Here is a 17,709-nt window from a genome sequence, read left to right as displayed (position 1 = left end):
AGACAACACATCCCACTACCAACCACTACAGAAACATGCAATAGTGATTACATCCCTCCATATCGGGTTGGCATCAGGAAGGGCCAAATCCACATGTGCGACCCCACGGGTGTGGGAAAAGCGGTAGGAAAATAAGTGTGCCCGAGGACAAGTTCGGCTCGCCAGATGCAGGTCTTTTAATCAGAATCCCGTGGGCGACCTGTGCATCGTGATGAGGATGAAATGATGATGAAGACGACATATACACCCAGCCTCCGTGCCAGGGAAATTAAACAATTATGGTTAAAACTCCCGACCCTGTCGGGAATCGAACCCGGAACCCCTGTGACCAAAGGCCAACACGCTAAATATTTAGCCATGGAGCCAGACGTAGTCAAAGGAGTATTTAGTTATCACATGTCAAATTAATTAATTTTGTTTCCTAAGCATAACCCAGTGAAAGGAATATAATTAAACGTATTTACTTAGCACCATAATATAATCCACTGAATAGAATGAGACATTAGACACAACAAAAATATCAAAAGTTTATACTGTTTTATTTCAATACTGGTGTATTTTTTTTACTGCTCTCCTGCATATCGCTTATTTCTTAATTTCCCTTACTTTTATTCATATTTGTGTATACGTGGTTCTATGTGCACCTGTTATTTGTTTTATTATTCTCCAATTTTTATTTTGTGTTACTCCTCCGCTGCAGGAAAAGACTTTTGTTTACCCACGTTCAGTGCAAAGACTCGCACCAGAAGACTCAATTTTCTTTGAATGTAATATTCTTCTATGTTGTATTTCCAGTGCTTTTTTACTCATGTCTGTATCTGTTTTATTGCCAATAAACGGGGGTTTTCGTGGGGGTTCGATCATTTGGTGGGGTGCGGTGCGGGCCACTCTTGCGGGTCCGTCTGTTGTTCGCCTTAAACCAGATTAAAACAAACCTAGTTTAAACTCATTTGGGGAAAACGGCCCTTAGCCTCTGTGCCAAGCTACGTACCTTCCCTTTACGTATGTGCAATACACACTCTCCCCTTCCTTTAAAAATTTTCCCCACTCTTTTCTTTTTCAAAGGCCGAAGAGCTGCTAGTTCAGCTGATGGCCCACCCACCCGTATCTGGGTGGGAATGAAATGACGCTTTGATACGATACGATATCAAAACTTTAAATCTGTTTTGATACGCGGCTTGTCCCCAGTTGTAACGGCAAGCAGCTTATGCAACAATGGCTCATACAATTTCCAGGGACGACTTTTGATGGAAGCATTATTTTCTGCCAGTACTGCAACAGACAGGTATGTGCATATGTCCTAAGTTTCATATTAATCTGAAATTAAGGTTTTGATATTGGCTCCTCTAATTAATTTTACAGACCTCGTCCAGGCAGCCTGGGTTTGATTTCCAGTACCGGCAGTAATTTAAAAATCTATGAGATCTGGAACGGTGTTGACACAGAGTCGAGAGGACAGTTGAGAAGCTACAGTGAGCAGCAGTCACGGAGGCAAGGCAATACGGCTGAGGGATGTGTCATGTTGATCGCACGACCACTCAATATGTGCAGGCTATGAGCTGGGCAGCAACCGTAATTGAAAGTCAAGGCAATTCAAGACCTGTAGTGTTCTCGTTCTTAATTACATCTTGAGTAAAAGTAGCTTAAATGAAATAGTTCAACATTTTATTGAATAGCTATTCACCTTTCCTATTCCTCAACTTAAACTCTAATTTTCATCATGTTATGGTGTTCTAGATTTCACAAGAGAAAAAATGTCATCTTCATCAGCAAGCTGCTATGAAAAGTAACATTAGACAGACTCTGCTTACACTAACTGTATCTCGGACAACCCATAATGGTTTCTATGCCCTGGTTGTAGCAAATATCCCATGAAATGCTGTGCATAATCCGGTTTTAAGAAATATATTTACAGAAATACACCAAGGAGCATATACCATCAGCTTCTTTATTAAAGAAAATCTACTTAGAAAATCTACTTAGAAAAAGTACTTAGATATTTGTTACAATGAGGTCATTTTGTCAATCAGGGAGAATATTGGGGAGTCCTCCACCATATGGTTGTGTGTTGACAAAATCACCGACTCTGTGGGCAGGTACATTGCTAATCTTATAGAAGGAAAACTGGAACTACTGCTCACCTTCTTTGCTCTAAGCAGCTTGAGAAAGTCAATCGTCAAGGCATTGCGTAGTTCATCAACAGGCAGTTCCTATGGTTGTATTTGTACCTTTCCTTAATTCTTGTTACTTGCATGGCCTGTCTTTCATATATTCGCAGAAACATTCGGGCCGAGTTTACTGCGGTACATGCTCTCATTTCAACAATGAAGAAATTGTTGTATAAGAATAGCCATCTTCCGAGAGAAATTCCCCTCTGTTCTACTTCCACCACAACCAATCATCACCCGTTGGGTTTCCTGGATGCAAGCTGCCCTGTATTATGCAGATCATCTTGAGGAAATCATGACTGTGATGTACAATGTGCCTTTAATGGACAACTCTGCGTCTTTGTCGTCTGTCAAATAGCTGCTAAAGAATTATTCCAGTGTTCAAAGAGACATTGCGTATATTAAGGCAAATTTCTCATTTTTTCAGACACCATTCAAAAAATGGAGGCAAAAGGAAACAGTCTCAAACAGTAACTTTCTGTAATTGAGGAAACTGAAAATAATATACAAAGAGCTAGGAGCAAAGTAGGTTCGAACCCCACTGTCGGCAGCCCTGAAAATGGTTTTCCGTGGTTTCCCATTTTCACACCAGGCAAATGCTGGGGCTGTACCTTAATTAAGGCCACGGCCGCTTCCTTCCCACTCCTAGCCCTTCCCTGTCCCATCGTCGCCGTAAGACCTATCTGTGTCGGTGCGACGTAAAGCAACTAGCAAAAAAAAAAAAAAAAAAAGAGCAAAATAGGGGATAAAATAAGAGAGAAGTGAGCTAGTGTACTGCAGAAGAATCCAGGTTATTCAGTGCTCAAAAGGGTACATCAGGCAATGGATGGGGAAAAGGTTGACTTACCTGGTGATATTGAACTGAAAATGTAGGTATATTTTCCTATGCCCCTCTAATATCTTTTTGTTTCAAAGTGATTTTGACAGTCAAAAGACACAGCCTGACTGTGGAAAATTTGGAAAAAAGATTCTTGCTATGTACTGTAATGGAAACTACAACTAAAAGTAGTGTAGGAACGTTCCTCACAAATAAAAAAATTCATTCTCCGTTCGCGTTTACACAGTTATGTGATGCCTACAACGCTGTAAATGTGTTGAGTGATTTTAGTATTAAGGTTTTAGTTCAATTTTGATTATGATCTTTCATGTAATCCGTAACTGTTTTTAATAAATGTCTTTTTAATTCTGTCTTAATTTTGCAGTTATTTCTCTTAAGAATAGGTTTACCACGTTTCATAAAAATAAACAAAGATCCTGTTACTGTTTAAGCGTACGTTATAATATTTGAAAGTCTATTTTCTGTCTATTTTCTAGTTTTTAAAGCATATTTTAAGTGTCTATTTACTCTTTTAAGAGCATAATTGCTTGTTTAATAGCCTATTTTAGGCGCCTACAAGTATTCCCAGGTCTAATTATGACTTAGTTAAAGTCTAGGAAGTATCTCAAAGGCTAAATTTATATGATAATATCCGGCTCCGTGGCTAAATGGTTAGCGTGCTGGCCTTTGGTCACAGGGGACCCGGGTTCGATTACCGGCAGGGTCGGGAATTTTAACCATCAGTGTTTAATTCCGCTGGCACGGGGACTGGGTGTATGTGTCACCTTCTTCTTCATTTGGAGAAGATTCTTGCTATGTACTGTAATGGAAACTACAAATAAAAGTACTGTAGGAACGTTCCTCACAAATAAATACATTCTCCGTTCGTGTTTACACAGTTATGTGATGCCTACAACGCTGTAAATGTGTTGAGTGATTTTAGTATTAAGGTTTTAGTTCAATATTGATTATGATATTTCATGTAATCCATATCTGTTCTTGATAAATGTGTTTTTAGTTCTTTTTAATTAGGCACAGGTCGCCTACAGGTTTCAAATCAAAATACCTGCTCTTGGCAAGCCGAGCATGTACTCGGACACTCCCGGCAATAAAAGCTATGCGCTGTTTCATATATAATAATTAATTACATGTACGTCAAGGTACTATTTATGGTATAAGTTATTAGCAAGCATACTTAAATAATATTGTAACATTTTTCTTAGTCTGATTTTCTTTAAATTGTATATTATAAAAGAATAAATGAACACACTCTCCCCAGTTCATCGTCCGTAACTGGGAAGAAGAGTCATCCATTCATTCCTTCATATCAGGTGCCACATTCACCGAATGGACTGGTCAGCAAGGGACACCTCTGGGATGAATTGGACAGATGGGTGAGATCTGGGAAAATGCTGCCAGTTCTCATACCAGAGCGTTGTGTTCGGGCATCTATTTTTATTTCGGGGCAGGTTGGGTGATTTGTAGATCATTTACTAATTCAAGCCCTTTATTTTTTTATTTTATACAAGGATAAATATATATTTGTGGTCATTTTGAAGTATTTGGATCATAAATATACAGTTAGGACTTTTTGAGAATTGTCAGGTAATCAGAATCATAGTCCTAACATGACATAGAATCTAGATATATGTTAAGTACATATTATATTGAGATACATGTGTTGGCTAAATCTGAAAAGCTGATTGCGGGCTCGTGTTGATGGGCAGACCAGCCTGGTTGACATTCTCATGAACTCGGAATCGTGGGCCTGCAACAGAAGCAACGAGGAAACATTAGGTATATATAACGTGACTTAAGAAACAACTCAAAACTTGCGGTTCTAGTAGGCTCCTTTCATGCAGGAGAAAATTCAATGGAATCCCTCTTTATCCTCCAAATTTATTCTCACACATCAAAATAAATATTGGTCAGATACTCTCGCAGTAGGGCGACAATTAAATGGGAGAGGCACCCTTGCAGTTTTAAATTCTTTTATAGAATATTCTCTCTTCTTGAGTGTTGCTAAAACAGAAAATTATCTACACACTTTATGTCACGTGATGGGTCCTACGCTTTCTTATGGCTGTTGCTCGTTTTCTGTGACTACAGTAAAAACACCGTACTCTAGGTTTTACGGCTATGGAGCCCAGCTCTGCATTCGGGAGGCAAGTGGATTCGGACCTCTCCACCGGCTTTCCTGAGAATGGATTTCTGTGCTTTCCCACTTTTATTTTAGACAGTTGCTGGGATAACGACAGCCGATTTCTTCCACCTCCTTACTCAATAGTAGTAGAAATGGGGGGACGCATCACTTGCACGTGTGCCTTCAACTCGGACTTCTCCTCACCATGACGTCACAAGGCGGGATTTGGAAATTGGGTGTGGTTCTGACGTCAAATGGGGCGTGATGGGGGCGTGGCTATAACGTCACAAGCGCGGGCGATTTGAAAACTGGATGTGGCTGGCCACGTGTGCAGGCTTAACCTTGCAAGGGCGTTAACCTTACATGACATCAAAGGCTAAGCTTGCAGGCTTATCCTCGCGCTGACCACTCATTAACTTAACCTAACCGGCTGCCCTTCCCCACACTAGCTTGTAGGCTTCCGGCGCAAGGGGTACTTTGATGAAGAGCCTTGGATACATGAGTAGGCTTAACCAGCATAGCTAAGAGTGTAGGTTTAACCTCACGGTGGCCATGGGTTAACCTAACAGGCTGCCCTTCCCTACACCAACTACTAGGCAAAATGGCTGTTATGCATGACATATATGGAATGTTATATGCCCGTGCTCTAATGTCACCTTGTGGAGAAGCCCGAATTGAAGGAGCATGTGGAAGTGGATGAGGCTGGAGACCCCTATTTTTAAACTCACAAACACAATTTGATTAGCTCCTCAACTGAGATTAGCGTCAGGAAGGGCATCCGGCCGTAAAAATATGTCACAAATAATATCATCTCACCTCATCCCCGACCCCGTGTCAGGAAACTGGGCTAAGTGGTAGCCTAAGAGGTCACTTCTAAGAAAAAAACCTTAGTAGGTATATCTCTAAGAGTTCTTCGCCCTCCATACTGTTACTGCAGATAAGTTTAGCATTTCTAAATTCACTATAGCACTGTAAGTCACTATCGGCCTAATCCCGCTGCGTGGCTCAGAGCGCCAGTTATTTCCTCTGTATCTGGGACCGTGGTTGAAGTCTCGGCTGAAGGAAAACACATTTCCACTCACATTCGTTTACTCTAACATTTTTCCCTTAGGAATTTAATGTGTACAGAGAAAAAAGTGGAAGAGACTGACATTTGGCTGAAAAGGAAGCGACCGTGACATAAGCTCAGCATTTGACTGGTGACAGTGGAGTTTGAACCCACCATCTTACGAATACAAGCACACAGACACATGGCGTGAAGCACGCAGCCAACACATTCGGTCATAAATATTTCTTGGCTAGTGAATAGTCAGGGGTTAATGTACTCTTTACACATGCATGCTTTTTGATGAAAACTAGGGAACGAATATTTAAGTAAGTAAATATGTTTTTGTTTATAAATAAAAGACTGTAAATGCGACAGAAATTCAGAACTTGAACACTGTAATCTGTATCAATCGGCTCAAGGAGATGTGGAAGTAAACTTGTCTACCACTTTGTCTCACATTACTGTTTCCCAGCTTATTTACAACTGATATGCGTACAAGTTTACACGTACTGTGCTGTTTATTCACATGTACATTCATTATTTCCTGCAAGGAAACAAGGAGGACGTCATGATGCAGGTTTCGTTTACTTTACCTGTCCATAATGTGGTTCTGTTAAATCGTATTTACATTGTCCCATGACAGAACGTGCTGTGAATCACGCATGCACTGAGGTTGATGGCCGTTAGTTTCAGCACATTTTGTAAGATACAGTGAAAATGGTACGTTTATCGTATCATTGTATAGTCAATATGAAGTTAACTGTAACTAACGTAAATAAAAAAAGTACACAGTAATGTGATTGTATACCTATTATCTCCTTAAGCTGGCTTCTCCCACCCCAGGTTCCCTACCTCAAGTTGTTCAGTAGAGCATTCTCTATGTCCTGTTAAATTTTTGCACGATCTTACGGAAACACCCTGCATATAGAAGGCAGCAGATAGCCTCTCTGTGAGCTTCCCCAACATGAAATGAAATGAAATGGCGTATGGCTTTTAGTGCCGGGAGAGTTCGAGGACAAGTTCGGCTCGCCAGATTCAGGTCTTTTGATTTGACACCCGTAGGTGACCTGCGCGTCGTGATGAGGATGAAATTATCATGAATACGACACATACACCCAGCCCCCGTGTCAGCTAAATTAACCAATTATGGTTAAAATTCCCGACCCCGCCGGGAATCGAACCCGGGACTCCTGTGGCCAAAGGCCAGCACGCTAACTATTTAGCCATGGAGCCGGACCTCGACATAAAATACACAGGGTATGTGAACGATCATTAATTCATTCAAAAATGAACTATCTAAACAAACTGCAAATATGAGCTTTTGTCTTCCTGCGTAAAAAATTAAAACATCAACCAACTTGTAAACTGACATATTTAATAAGGTGCATGATATTGAGGAATAATTAATTAATTCACTGAGAGGTCCTGTAAAATTGTTAAGAAAGGCAAGAAGACATTGAAATTGAAAGTTTGATTGCCAGTGGTGTTCATTTGATTAAATATGCAAGACTGTCTTCTTATGATGTTGAACGGTCCTTTTCCCGGTATCGAGCATTGTTTCGACACAACCGACATTAGTTTGTGATGGAAAACTTGGAAAATATTTTCACACTTCATTGTAATACTAAGCTCTTTTAATCCACTTCTGCCTCAAAATGATTGGCGAGTGATATCTTTAAAACTTAAGTGTTTGCAAATTTGCAATATTGAAACCAAAAATATTAAAAAAAAATTATACATATTTTGACCGCCTCTGTGGTGTAGTGGTTAGCGTGATTAGCTGCCACCCCCGGAGGTCCGGGTTCGATTCCCGGCTCTGCCACGAAAATTTGAAAAGTGGTACGAGGGCTGGAACGGGGTCCACTCAGCCTCGGGAGGTCAACTGAGTAGAGGTGGGTTCGATTCCCAACTCAGCCATCCTCGAAGTGGTTTTCCGTGGTTTCCCACTTTCCCTCCAGGCGAATGCCGGGATGGTACCTAACTTAAGGCCACGGCCGCTTCCTTCCCTCTTCCTTGTCTATCCCTTCCAATCTTCCCATCCCTCCACAAGGCCCCTGTTCAGCATAGCAGGTGAGGCCGCCTGGGCGAGGTACTGGTCATACTTCCCAGTTGTATCCCCCGACCAAGAGTCTGAAGCTCCAGGACACTGCCTTTGAGGCGGTAGAGGTGGGATCCCTCGCTGTGTCCGAGGGAAAAGCCGACCCTGGAGGGTAAACAGATGATGATGATGATGATGATAATGATGATGATCTATAGTAAATATGACAGTTGATAAGTAATTGTTTTTGCGCAAATGAAGGGAAAAATTGTTGTTTGAATTTACTTGGAAATGTTTGACAGATTTCCAAGTTCTTTGAAATCCTTTAAGGAAAGGCTAGGTAAAATGATGAGGAGTCTGCCAACTTGGTTACAGCACTAAAAGCAAATCGGTGATCATTGACTTGATATAATCCTTCATAACGTATCAATGATATTATAATGCGTAAAAGAAACCCCTCATCCACATTCCTTTTTCTAACCAAGGTTGAAAAGTCTGAAAAACTTGTATAGAATTACAGGTTATGTCATTGTAAATGTAGGCTAATAAAAGCACTGGCATGAATTCCTCAAAGTATAGACAGTCCTAAATGCAGATCGATGATGATTGCCTTCATATAATTCTTTATAACTCATCAAATATATTATACGGCACGTAATAAATAAAAGAGCATCCCTAATTCTCATTATTCCTGCTAATAAAGCCTTAAAAGTCTAACACCTTATACAAAACTATAGGTTACGTCAGGGCCTCTTAAACGTCCAAAATCTGACGTGTGCAAAATGAGGCGCAGAGGTTCTGTGCACCGTGCATCGGTCCGACTTGGCTCGGCTCAACTCGGCTTGGATGGCGGAGCCCTGCAAAGTAAGTGAGGAAGGCGGAGACAGGTGGAGCGAGAGAGACAGGCGTAGGGAAAGAGAGAGACAGCGCTATTGTTCAAACTCGAGGAGTGGGGGTCTGCACTCTGGTCGAACTGGAGAAGTCGTCTTATGCACCTTGCACAGCTCAATGCACCAGTGCACCCTGGGTTACGTAATAAAAAACTCGTGCCCTCATCCCGAGGTGATGCAGCTCTTTTCAGGCACGCCCTTGATGGAGGTGAGCTGCATGTACCATTTTAAAAACATACCAGCCCTCTCGCCATGCTTAAATTTCTGGTACTACCGGGAATCGAGCCTGGGGCCCCGAGTACGGCAGCTAACAACACTTACCGTTACGCTACGGAGGCGAACGGATTCTTAATCGTAAATGTGGACTAATAGAAGTAAGCTGCTGACTCGGATTTCTGAGTAACTTAACCTGAAACCATTCTATAATTATTAACGTGGAATAATATGAGCAATCGTATTGTTTCGTATTCGAGTTTTAAATATTACTTTGATCAACTTAATTCTTCGATTTTAGGTTATCAGATAACCTCGTAGTGCAGATACCATAAGTAGCCTGGATTCGATCATAGATGCCCTCATCAGCTGATCAATGTAAAGCAAGAGGATTATGAGAATAAAAGCGCCCACGGCCACACACACATACTCTCAGCAAGAATGCGTTGTGATTGGCCAGGTCGTATTATCGTAGTGTTATACCGAGACGCTTGTTGTTTTCGATAGACTAACTTGTTTACAAACATTCTGGCAATTTTTGAAAGTTACTAAAATTAAATATTGCTGTTTTTAGATGTTGCATTGTTTTAGACAAATAATAGAAATCCATTACCGTAAATAAATTGCAAGGAGGGTTGTAATAGAGAAAGATCTCAACGCAACGATACCGTAATTCCTAGACTTTCCAAACGTTAGTCTGTACAGGGAGGTGGAATGGAATGCAGCAGGTTGCAAGCGAACCATCTCAACTAAGTAATAACGCCACCGTAAAAATATGCAAGTTCGCCTCTCTGGTGTAGTGGTTAGTGTGATTAGCTGCCACCCCCGGAGGACCGGGTTCGATTCCCGGCTCTGCCACGAAACTTGAAAAGTTGTACGAGGGCTCGAACGGGATCCACTCAGCCTCGGGAGGTCCACTGAGTAGAGGTGGGTTCGATTCCCCCCTCAGCCATCCTCGAAGTGGTTATCCGTCATTTCCCACTTCTCCTCCAGGCAAATGCCGGGATGGTACCTAACTTAAGGCCACGGCCGCTTTGTTCCCTATTCCTTGCCTATCCCTTCCAATCTTCCCATCCCCCACCTAGGCCCCTGTTCAGCATAGCAGGTGAGGCCGCCTGGGCGAGGTACTGGTCATTCTCCCCAGTTGTATCCCCCGACCCAGAGTCTGAAGCTCCAGGACACTGCCCTTGAGGTGGTAGAGGAGGGATCCCTCGCCGAGTCCGAGGGAAACCGATCCTGGAGGGTAAGCAGATTAAGAAGGAGAAGAAGAAAAATAGATAAACAGTTATGTCTGTTTCATTATCTTCGTATGATTACACTTCTTTATTTTCCTATTTTTCACGCCCGTTCATTTTTATATAAATACATTAATTTTTAAAGTTTAACCAGATCAATTTCCTTGTAAAATAGGTTTTACCTATATTTTCCCTATTCACGTACCTATCAAGATACAGGAGTAACCACACACCCGAGATCTCTAAGAGTTTGTGAGTATTCATCGCCCCGATTGAGCAAAACGGCAAGAAGAACCCGCAAGGGTAAGTTGAGATGGATTGGAGAACTGCGTCTGGCATATCCAAGGACCGATAAATCTAAAAGATAAAAGCCTTACTTTTCAGATAATGTTTGTCTCTGTGAACCTGTTAACATGCATGCTTTACGCTCTCCAACGGGATGCTACATTTTCAATATTCACGTAATAAAATTGAACTTAAACTCAGATTATATATTACATGCGAGCCGTCATCGAGGGTGCGGGTACGCTCCAATGTCGACTAGAAGTTCATTTGGGACCTGCGGATATCCCCAGTATTAGTGGATGACCAGCTTAGCATCGTAAATAAAGAAAGTAATAATAATACCAGGTGTGTGCATAAGTCTTTTCCGGGTTCACTAAGAGATGGCGCCAGCGAACAGTACGGAGCGTATGAATTTGGTACATACGTCAGTTTGTTCGTCTGACATTAACCTAACAACACACTCAAGTTGAGTCCGCCAAACACTAGCGTCTGTATTGTATCGTTCAGTGATCATGTCGCCGTTTGTGCCTGAAAAAGAACATTTGCGACACGCATTGCTTTTCTTATTTAATCAAAAGAAAGAAGGCTGTGAAAAGACAACGTTTGCTGGTAGAAACATATGGTGAACACGCTCCATGGATTCCATGCTTTGTGTCTGGTGGAACCAGAGCGGTGTTCTGTATAATAAACTCTTGAAGCCCGGCGAAACCGTTAATGCACAGCGCTATCGCCAGCAAATGATTGATTTAAATCACGCATTGATCGAAAGACAACCGGAATTGGCCAGAAGACATGGCAAAGTGATTTTGTTCCACGACAATGGAGCCGTCTCACACAGAAAAACCAGTAAAAGACACTTTGAAATCGCTTGGATGGGACATCCTTCCGCACCCGCCATACTGCACCGACCCGGCGCCATCCGACTATCACATCTTCGCATCAATGGTACAAGCGCTCGCAGAGCAGCACTTCAGCAATTTCGCGGAACTTGGAAATTGGCTCGACGAATAGTTTGCCGCAAAAGACAAGCAGTTTTCTGGCATGGTATTCATAACTTACCTGAAAGATGGGCGAAGTGTGTAGAAGCCGATGGTCGACATTTTGAATAAATAAAAAAATAATTTCCCTTGAAAATTACGTGTTTCCTTTACCACAAAACCGGCAAAAACTTATACATACAGCTGGTTTCGTATATACTGTTTATCGTCGCTGGACAACTGAAACTTCGTAACTCTTCGGAGTAAAGTTTACAGAAGCAGCCCAAAATTGAGCGGTGAGCAATGGCTGGAGAAATGTTCCTGGTATTTTCAGTGCTTAATGATAATCTAATTATTCGACCACTGCAGTTTTCTGTTCCTTTCTCAGGCAATGCGGCAAGCCTTCACAAGACAGATGGAGAAACGGGCTTTTTCATTGCCCAGCAACTATAAATATACGGGTATAATTATTAATGTCCGCCTCTGTGGTGTAGTGGTTAGTGTGATTAGCTGCCATCCCCGCAGGCCGGGGTTCGATTCCCGGCCCTGTTACGAAATTTGAAAAGTGGTACGAGGGCTGGAACGGGGTCCATTCAGCCTCGGGAGGTCAACTGAGTAGAGGTGGGTTCGATTCCCACTTCAGCCATCCTGGAAATGGTTTTCCGTGGTTTCCCACTTCTCCTCCAGGCAAATGCCGGGATGGTACCTAACTTAAAGCCGCGGCCGCTTCCTTCCCTCTTCCTTGTCTATACCTTCCAGTCATCCCATCCTCCATCAAGGCCCCTGTTCAGCATAGCAGGTGAGGCCGCCTGGGCTAGGTACTGGTCATCCTTCCCAGTTGTACCCCCCGTCCCAAACTCTCGTGCTCCAGGACACTGCCGTTGAGGTGGTAGCGGTGGGATCCCTCGCTGAGTCAGAGGTAAAAGCCAACCCTGGAGGGTAAACAGATTGAGAAAGAAAGAAGGAATAATTATTAATGCAGTAATTACCACTGTAATATATCCACTACTACGGAAGAAAAATAGAAGTGAAAAAGTGGATTTCGAAACAAAAATTTAAAAAAAGAGTGATGGAGCATAAGTAACAGTTTTACACACATTAGAATGGATAGTTGCACGACCTCCTCTTAATTTCAGTGTGGTCAGTGAAAATATTTTGCATTGTGAAGAACCAGTTCTCATTGCATTAACAACACCAGTCAAAGAGCCCGGCACCATGGCTAAATGGTTAGCGTGCTGGCCTTTGGTCACAGGGGTCCCGCTTTGATTCCCGGCAGGGTCCGGGATTTTAACCATCATGTTTTAGAATGGATAGTTCGAAAAGGGCACTACGTGTAATGGGAAACAAAAACAATGAGCTGGCTGAACTCTTTTCTGAAATGCTTACCGAAAACACTTACAAGCTACGATAATTTGAACGACTCCGCGTACCCCTAGTGGTACGCGCACCACACTTTGAACACCCCTGCTTTAGATTAATAAGTTAGTAATTTCGCAGTTTAAGGTTTTAAAAATCCCATGTACACTGACAAGGATTTGACCGACAGCCACTTTGGTGAAGTAATTCGCCTATCACCATACGAAGTGTTAGTTGGTCCTGTTTTCGATTGGTTAAAAAATGAAATGGCGTATGGCTTTTAGTGCCGGGAGGTGTCCGAGGACTTCGGCTGGCCAGGTGCAGGTCTCTCGATTTGACGTCCGGAGGCGATCTGCGCGTCGTGATGAGGATGAAATGATGATGAAGACGACACATACACCTAGCCCCCGTGCCAGCGGAATTAACCGATGATGGTTAAAATTGCCGACACTGCTGGGAATCGAAGCTTGGACCCCTGTGACCAGAGGACAGCAGGCTAACCATTTAGCCATGGAGCCGGGCTTTTCGATTGGTGTTGATAATGCAATGAGAACTGGTTCTTCACAATGCAAAATATTTTCACTGACCACACTGAAATGAAGAGGAGGTCGAGCAACTCTTGTAGGAGAAGATTTCGTAGGAAATATCCTGGTGTAATTGTACCTGTTAACCTATAAGTGCGTACCTAACCGAGCAAGTGGCTGTGCGGTTTGGGTCACGTAGCTATCAGCTAGCATTCCGGAGATAGTGCGTTCGAACCCCAGTATCGACAGCCCTTAAGATGGTTTTCCGTGGTCTCGAATTTTCGCAACAGGCAAATACTGGGGCTGTTCGTTAATTAAGGCCACTGTCGCTTCCGTTCCCAGTCCTAGTCCTTTCCTATCCCATCGTTGCCACAAGACCTATTTGAGTCGGTGCTGCGTAGAAAAAGTATGTAGTTGAGGTAAAAAAAAAAATCAAAATGTGCCCCTGTCGGTAGCGCTCAGAAGTGCATGTCCACTTAAAGGACGAACATTTGTACAGAAAAGTTTTGGCTGAGATTAGAACCAAAGCCGTTTAAGTGAGAAGGCATTGACTATGGTGCCTCTTCGTTTCCTGAATGACGTGTTGAAACGGTAGGAGATTTCAGGACTCGAACCTAGTTACGTACTTCTGGTTCTCTTATCGGGTGCGATTCCACCACTCAAGTCCTTAATTTACAGTAATTTGTATATTATTATTATTATTATTATTATTATTATTATTATTATTATTATTATTATTATTATTATTATTATTTATTTATTTCTTTCTTTCTTTCTTTCTTTCTTTCTTTCTTTCTTTCTTTCTTAATCTGTTTACCTTCCAGAGTCGGTTTTTCCCTCGGATGATCTACTGCAAGAGATTAAAGAAGCTAAAACATCTGGTAGTCAAACACACTTTCTGTGGATAAAAGGACACAGTGGAATAAGGGACAATGTAGTTGTAGATCACCTCGCAAAAGGAAGTATAATCAGTGGTACGTTTCAAGGGATCCAGCTTCCACATACTGACTTTATTCCGATAGTTAAAAGAAGAGCCTATGCCCAGTGGAAAGATGAATGGGCAAGAAGTAGCCACCAAAGAGGAACACATCAAGCAACATTGTACACAACAATACCGAAAAAAAACCTTGGTTCTGGAAATACAATATTTCAAGGAGACATCTAACAACCATCATCAGGATGAGGCTTGAACCCGGATGCTACCCTCACCACCTCCACCCCATCGGAGTGACTACCTCGAAAGTTTGCCCACATGACGATTACGATGATACGTATCTGAATCATATAGTCTTGTTCCATGTATGAGCAACAACGAAATAAGTTACTCGCACACTTTCGGTCACTACATATCCCATTCCCCACAACTGTCAACATTATCCTTCAAGACCACGATAACAAAATCTACAGAGCACTGATCCACTTTCTACAAGACATCAATCTAACTACATAAACCCTGATGCAGAAGCCACTAACTGAAATAGTTAATACTGATAATCTCCTAACTATTACCTCCCATTAACTACTACATTTCTAACCATGACTGGCCTCATGGTGAAAAGTCGTAGCATCATCCAAATCCTTATCACCACCAGCTAGCCAAATGGTGTATAACCAAAAGCCATTATTATAAATAAATAAATGGAAAAAAAAATACGCAAGCTCACAGCTGCGCCTCGCTCCGTCAAGCTCGATGAGCGTGGCGGTAGCAACACGAATGCACTTCTCCTCCAGCGTTGATAAACTGACTGGCTCCATCGCTAAATGATTAACGTGCTAGCGTTTAGTACAGGGAGTCGCGGGTTCGATTCCAGGCCGGGTTGGGGGATTTTAACCTCCATTGTTTAATTCCAATAGCTCGGGGGCTGGGTGGGTGTGTACCGTCTTCAGAATTAGATTTCATCATGGGCAGGACGCCATCCTCACAGACACACAGGTCAGGAGCGTATTGTTAGGGCCTGCAGGGCCTGCAATGCAGGCGGGCCCGGGCCTTTAAGGGCCCCCTCAGTCACTTCGCAAACATATATATAATTACAGTCGAACCTCGATATCTCGAACCTCCATTACTCGAATTTTCAGTAACTCGAAAAACTTAAATTTTCCGGACGTTTGTCCTATCCTTCACGTGTATTTATTTCCCTATTACTCGAAATTCGGTTAAACGAATTTCTCGATTTCTCGAAGCAAACATTTCCTCCGTTGAAGCAAAAAAGTACTCTGTAACTCGAATTTTGTGCAGCATTAACTGTGCAATAAAGCATTTGCGGTTTGTGTGGAACAGTCAACAAGTAAAGAAAGGTTCACAGTGATGCTGGGAGCTAACATGACGGGAACCGAAAAACTAAAACTTCTAGTGAACGAAAAATCGATGAAGTCTCGCTGTTTCTCGGGTGTGAATTAATTACCGGTTACGTAAGAAAACAACCCCAATGTCGCGGATGAGAAACTCCATTTACGAATCTCGGCTGCGTGATATTTACAAGAAGTTTCAACGTGAAGGGACGAAAGGTTAACAATAACAAACAAAAGAGACTAACAGATTTTTCCAAAGGTATTAACGGAGGTGTGTTTCTCGTTTCACTGCTGTATGTACTGTATCCTGTGATGCAGTAAAATAGAGTTCGTCTGTATATTTTTAAATACTGTTAAAAATAATGCCGGCACCGTGGTGTAGGGGTAGCGCGCCTGCCTTTTACCCTCAGGCCCCGGGTTCCATTCCTGGCCAGGTCAGCGATTTTTACCTGAATCTGAGGGCTGGTTCGAGGTACACTCAGCCTACATGATTACAATTGAGGAGCTATCTTACGGTGACATGGCGCCCCGGTCTAGAAAGCCAAGAATAACGGCCGAGAGGATCCGTCATGCTGACCACACGACACCTCGTAATCTGCAGGCCTTCGGGCTGAGCAGCGGTCGCATGGTAGGCCACGGTTCTTCAAAGTTGGAATTCAGGAGGACAAATTGAGGCAAATTTTCGTTTATAGGAAGTGGAAGTAGGGATTGGAGTAACTTACCGGGAGTTATTCAATAAATTTCTAATTTCTTAGCAATCATTTTAGAAAAGGCTAGGAAAACAATAGTGAGCCCGCCACCTAGGCGACTGCCGTAAGTGCAGATCAGTAGTGACTGCTTGTGTGTTTGAATCAGTCTAAATGGTTTGTTTTACGATTTGCACGTACAGGAACCGCCATTTGGTTGCATCTAGCAGCAGTTATTATGACACCGCTTGCTTGCCTTGCTGTCTCTCGCAACACCGCGACACGCCTCACAGTAAAGTCCTGCACCAAATGATTTTAAAATAATTCCTACAGCAACGAAAACTGATACCAAAATATCACATTTTAGTTAGAAAATGATACCTTCTGATGTGTAGTGCATTGGAGATCGTATTGTGCACAATTTTTGCTTAACATTTGACTTTTATCACACATTTATTCAACAATGTATAATGCCTATAAGAAGTAGGTAGGCCGGGCTGAGATGCTGGCCATATGACCGCCAGTTGGCAGGTTCGATCTTGGCTCAGTCCGGTGTAGAGGCATGATTTTTCCTATTAATTGATGTTCGATTTCGCTAAAAGGGCCAGACCCCATCGCCTTAATTTCGCTTTAATGCTTTCCTAAGGTTATTCATTAAAAAAAGTTTAATTCGTAATATATGTGAATTATTTATGTGCAAGATAGATAAATAAATAGAAGCAGTATTGATAATCGTTCGTTATTCCTTATGTAATCTTGATTAGAACTATAATATAGCCCAAATCAAGATAACATAACAAATTACACTTTCACCCTATACGGCCATACCATTAAGATATTTTATAGAATATTAATATCTGTCGAAATGAGAAATACCGGTACTGTACTTATTCTGTCATCTGTTTCCTTCCACACATGTGATATTGGAATACAATTTCTTTCTTTCTTTCTTTCTTTCTTTCTTTCTTTCTTTCTTTCTTTCTTTCTTTCTTTCTTTATCTGTTTACCCGCCAGGGTTGGTTTATCCCTCGGACTCAGCG

At 42.2% G+C, this 17,709-nt stretch overlaps 1 protein-coding gene across 1 annotated transcript in view; it reads right to left on the bottom strand.

Annotated features, from left to right (window-relative positions):
- Window positions 1-4,474: 4,474 nt before the first annotated feature.
- LOC136863331 (sporozoite surface protein 2) overlaps window positions 4,475-17,709 on the bottom strand; it is a 38,127-nt gene continuing 24,892 nt past the window's right edge. Inside the window, exon 2 of the mRNA XM_067139716.2 lies at window positions 4,475-4,753. The gene's annotated coding sequence lies outside the window, so the exon portion shown is untranslated. The remainder of the gene's footprint in view (window positions 4,754-17,709) is intronic.

The sequence above is a fragment of the Anabrus simplex genome, chromosome 2, assembly GCF_040414725.1.
Source record: "Anabrus simplex isolate iqAnaSimp1 chromosome 2, ASM4041472v1, whole genome shotgun sequence".
NCBI lineage: Eukaryota > Metazoa > Arthropoda > Insecta > Orthoptera > Tettigoniidae > Anabrus > Anabrus simplex.
The sequence above is the reverse complement of the archived record's forward strand: the minus strand, read 5'-3'. Positions and strand labels throughout refer to the sequence as shown.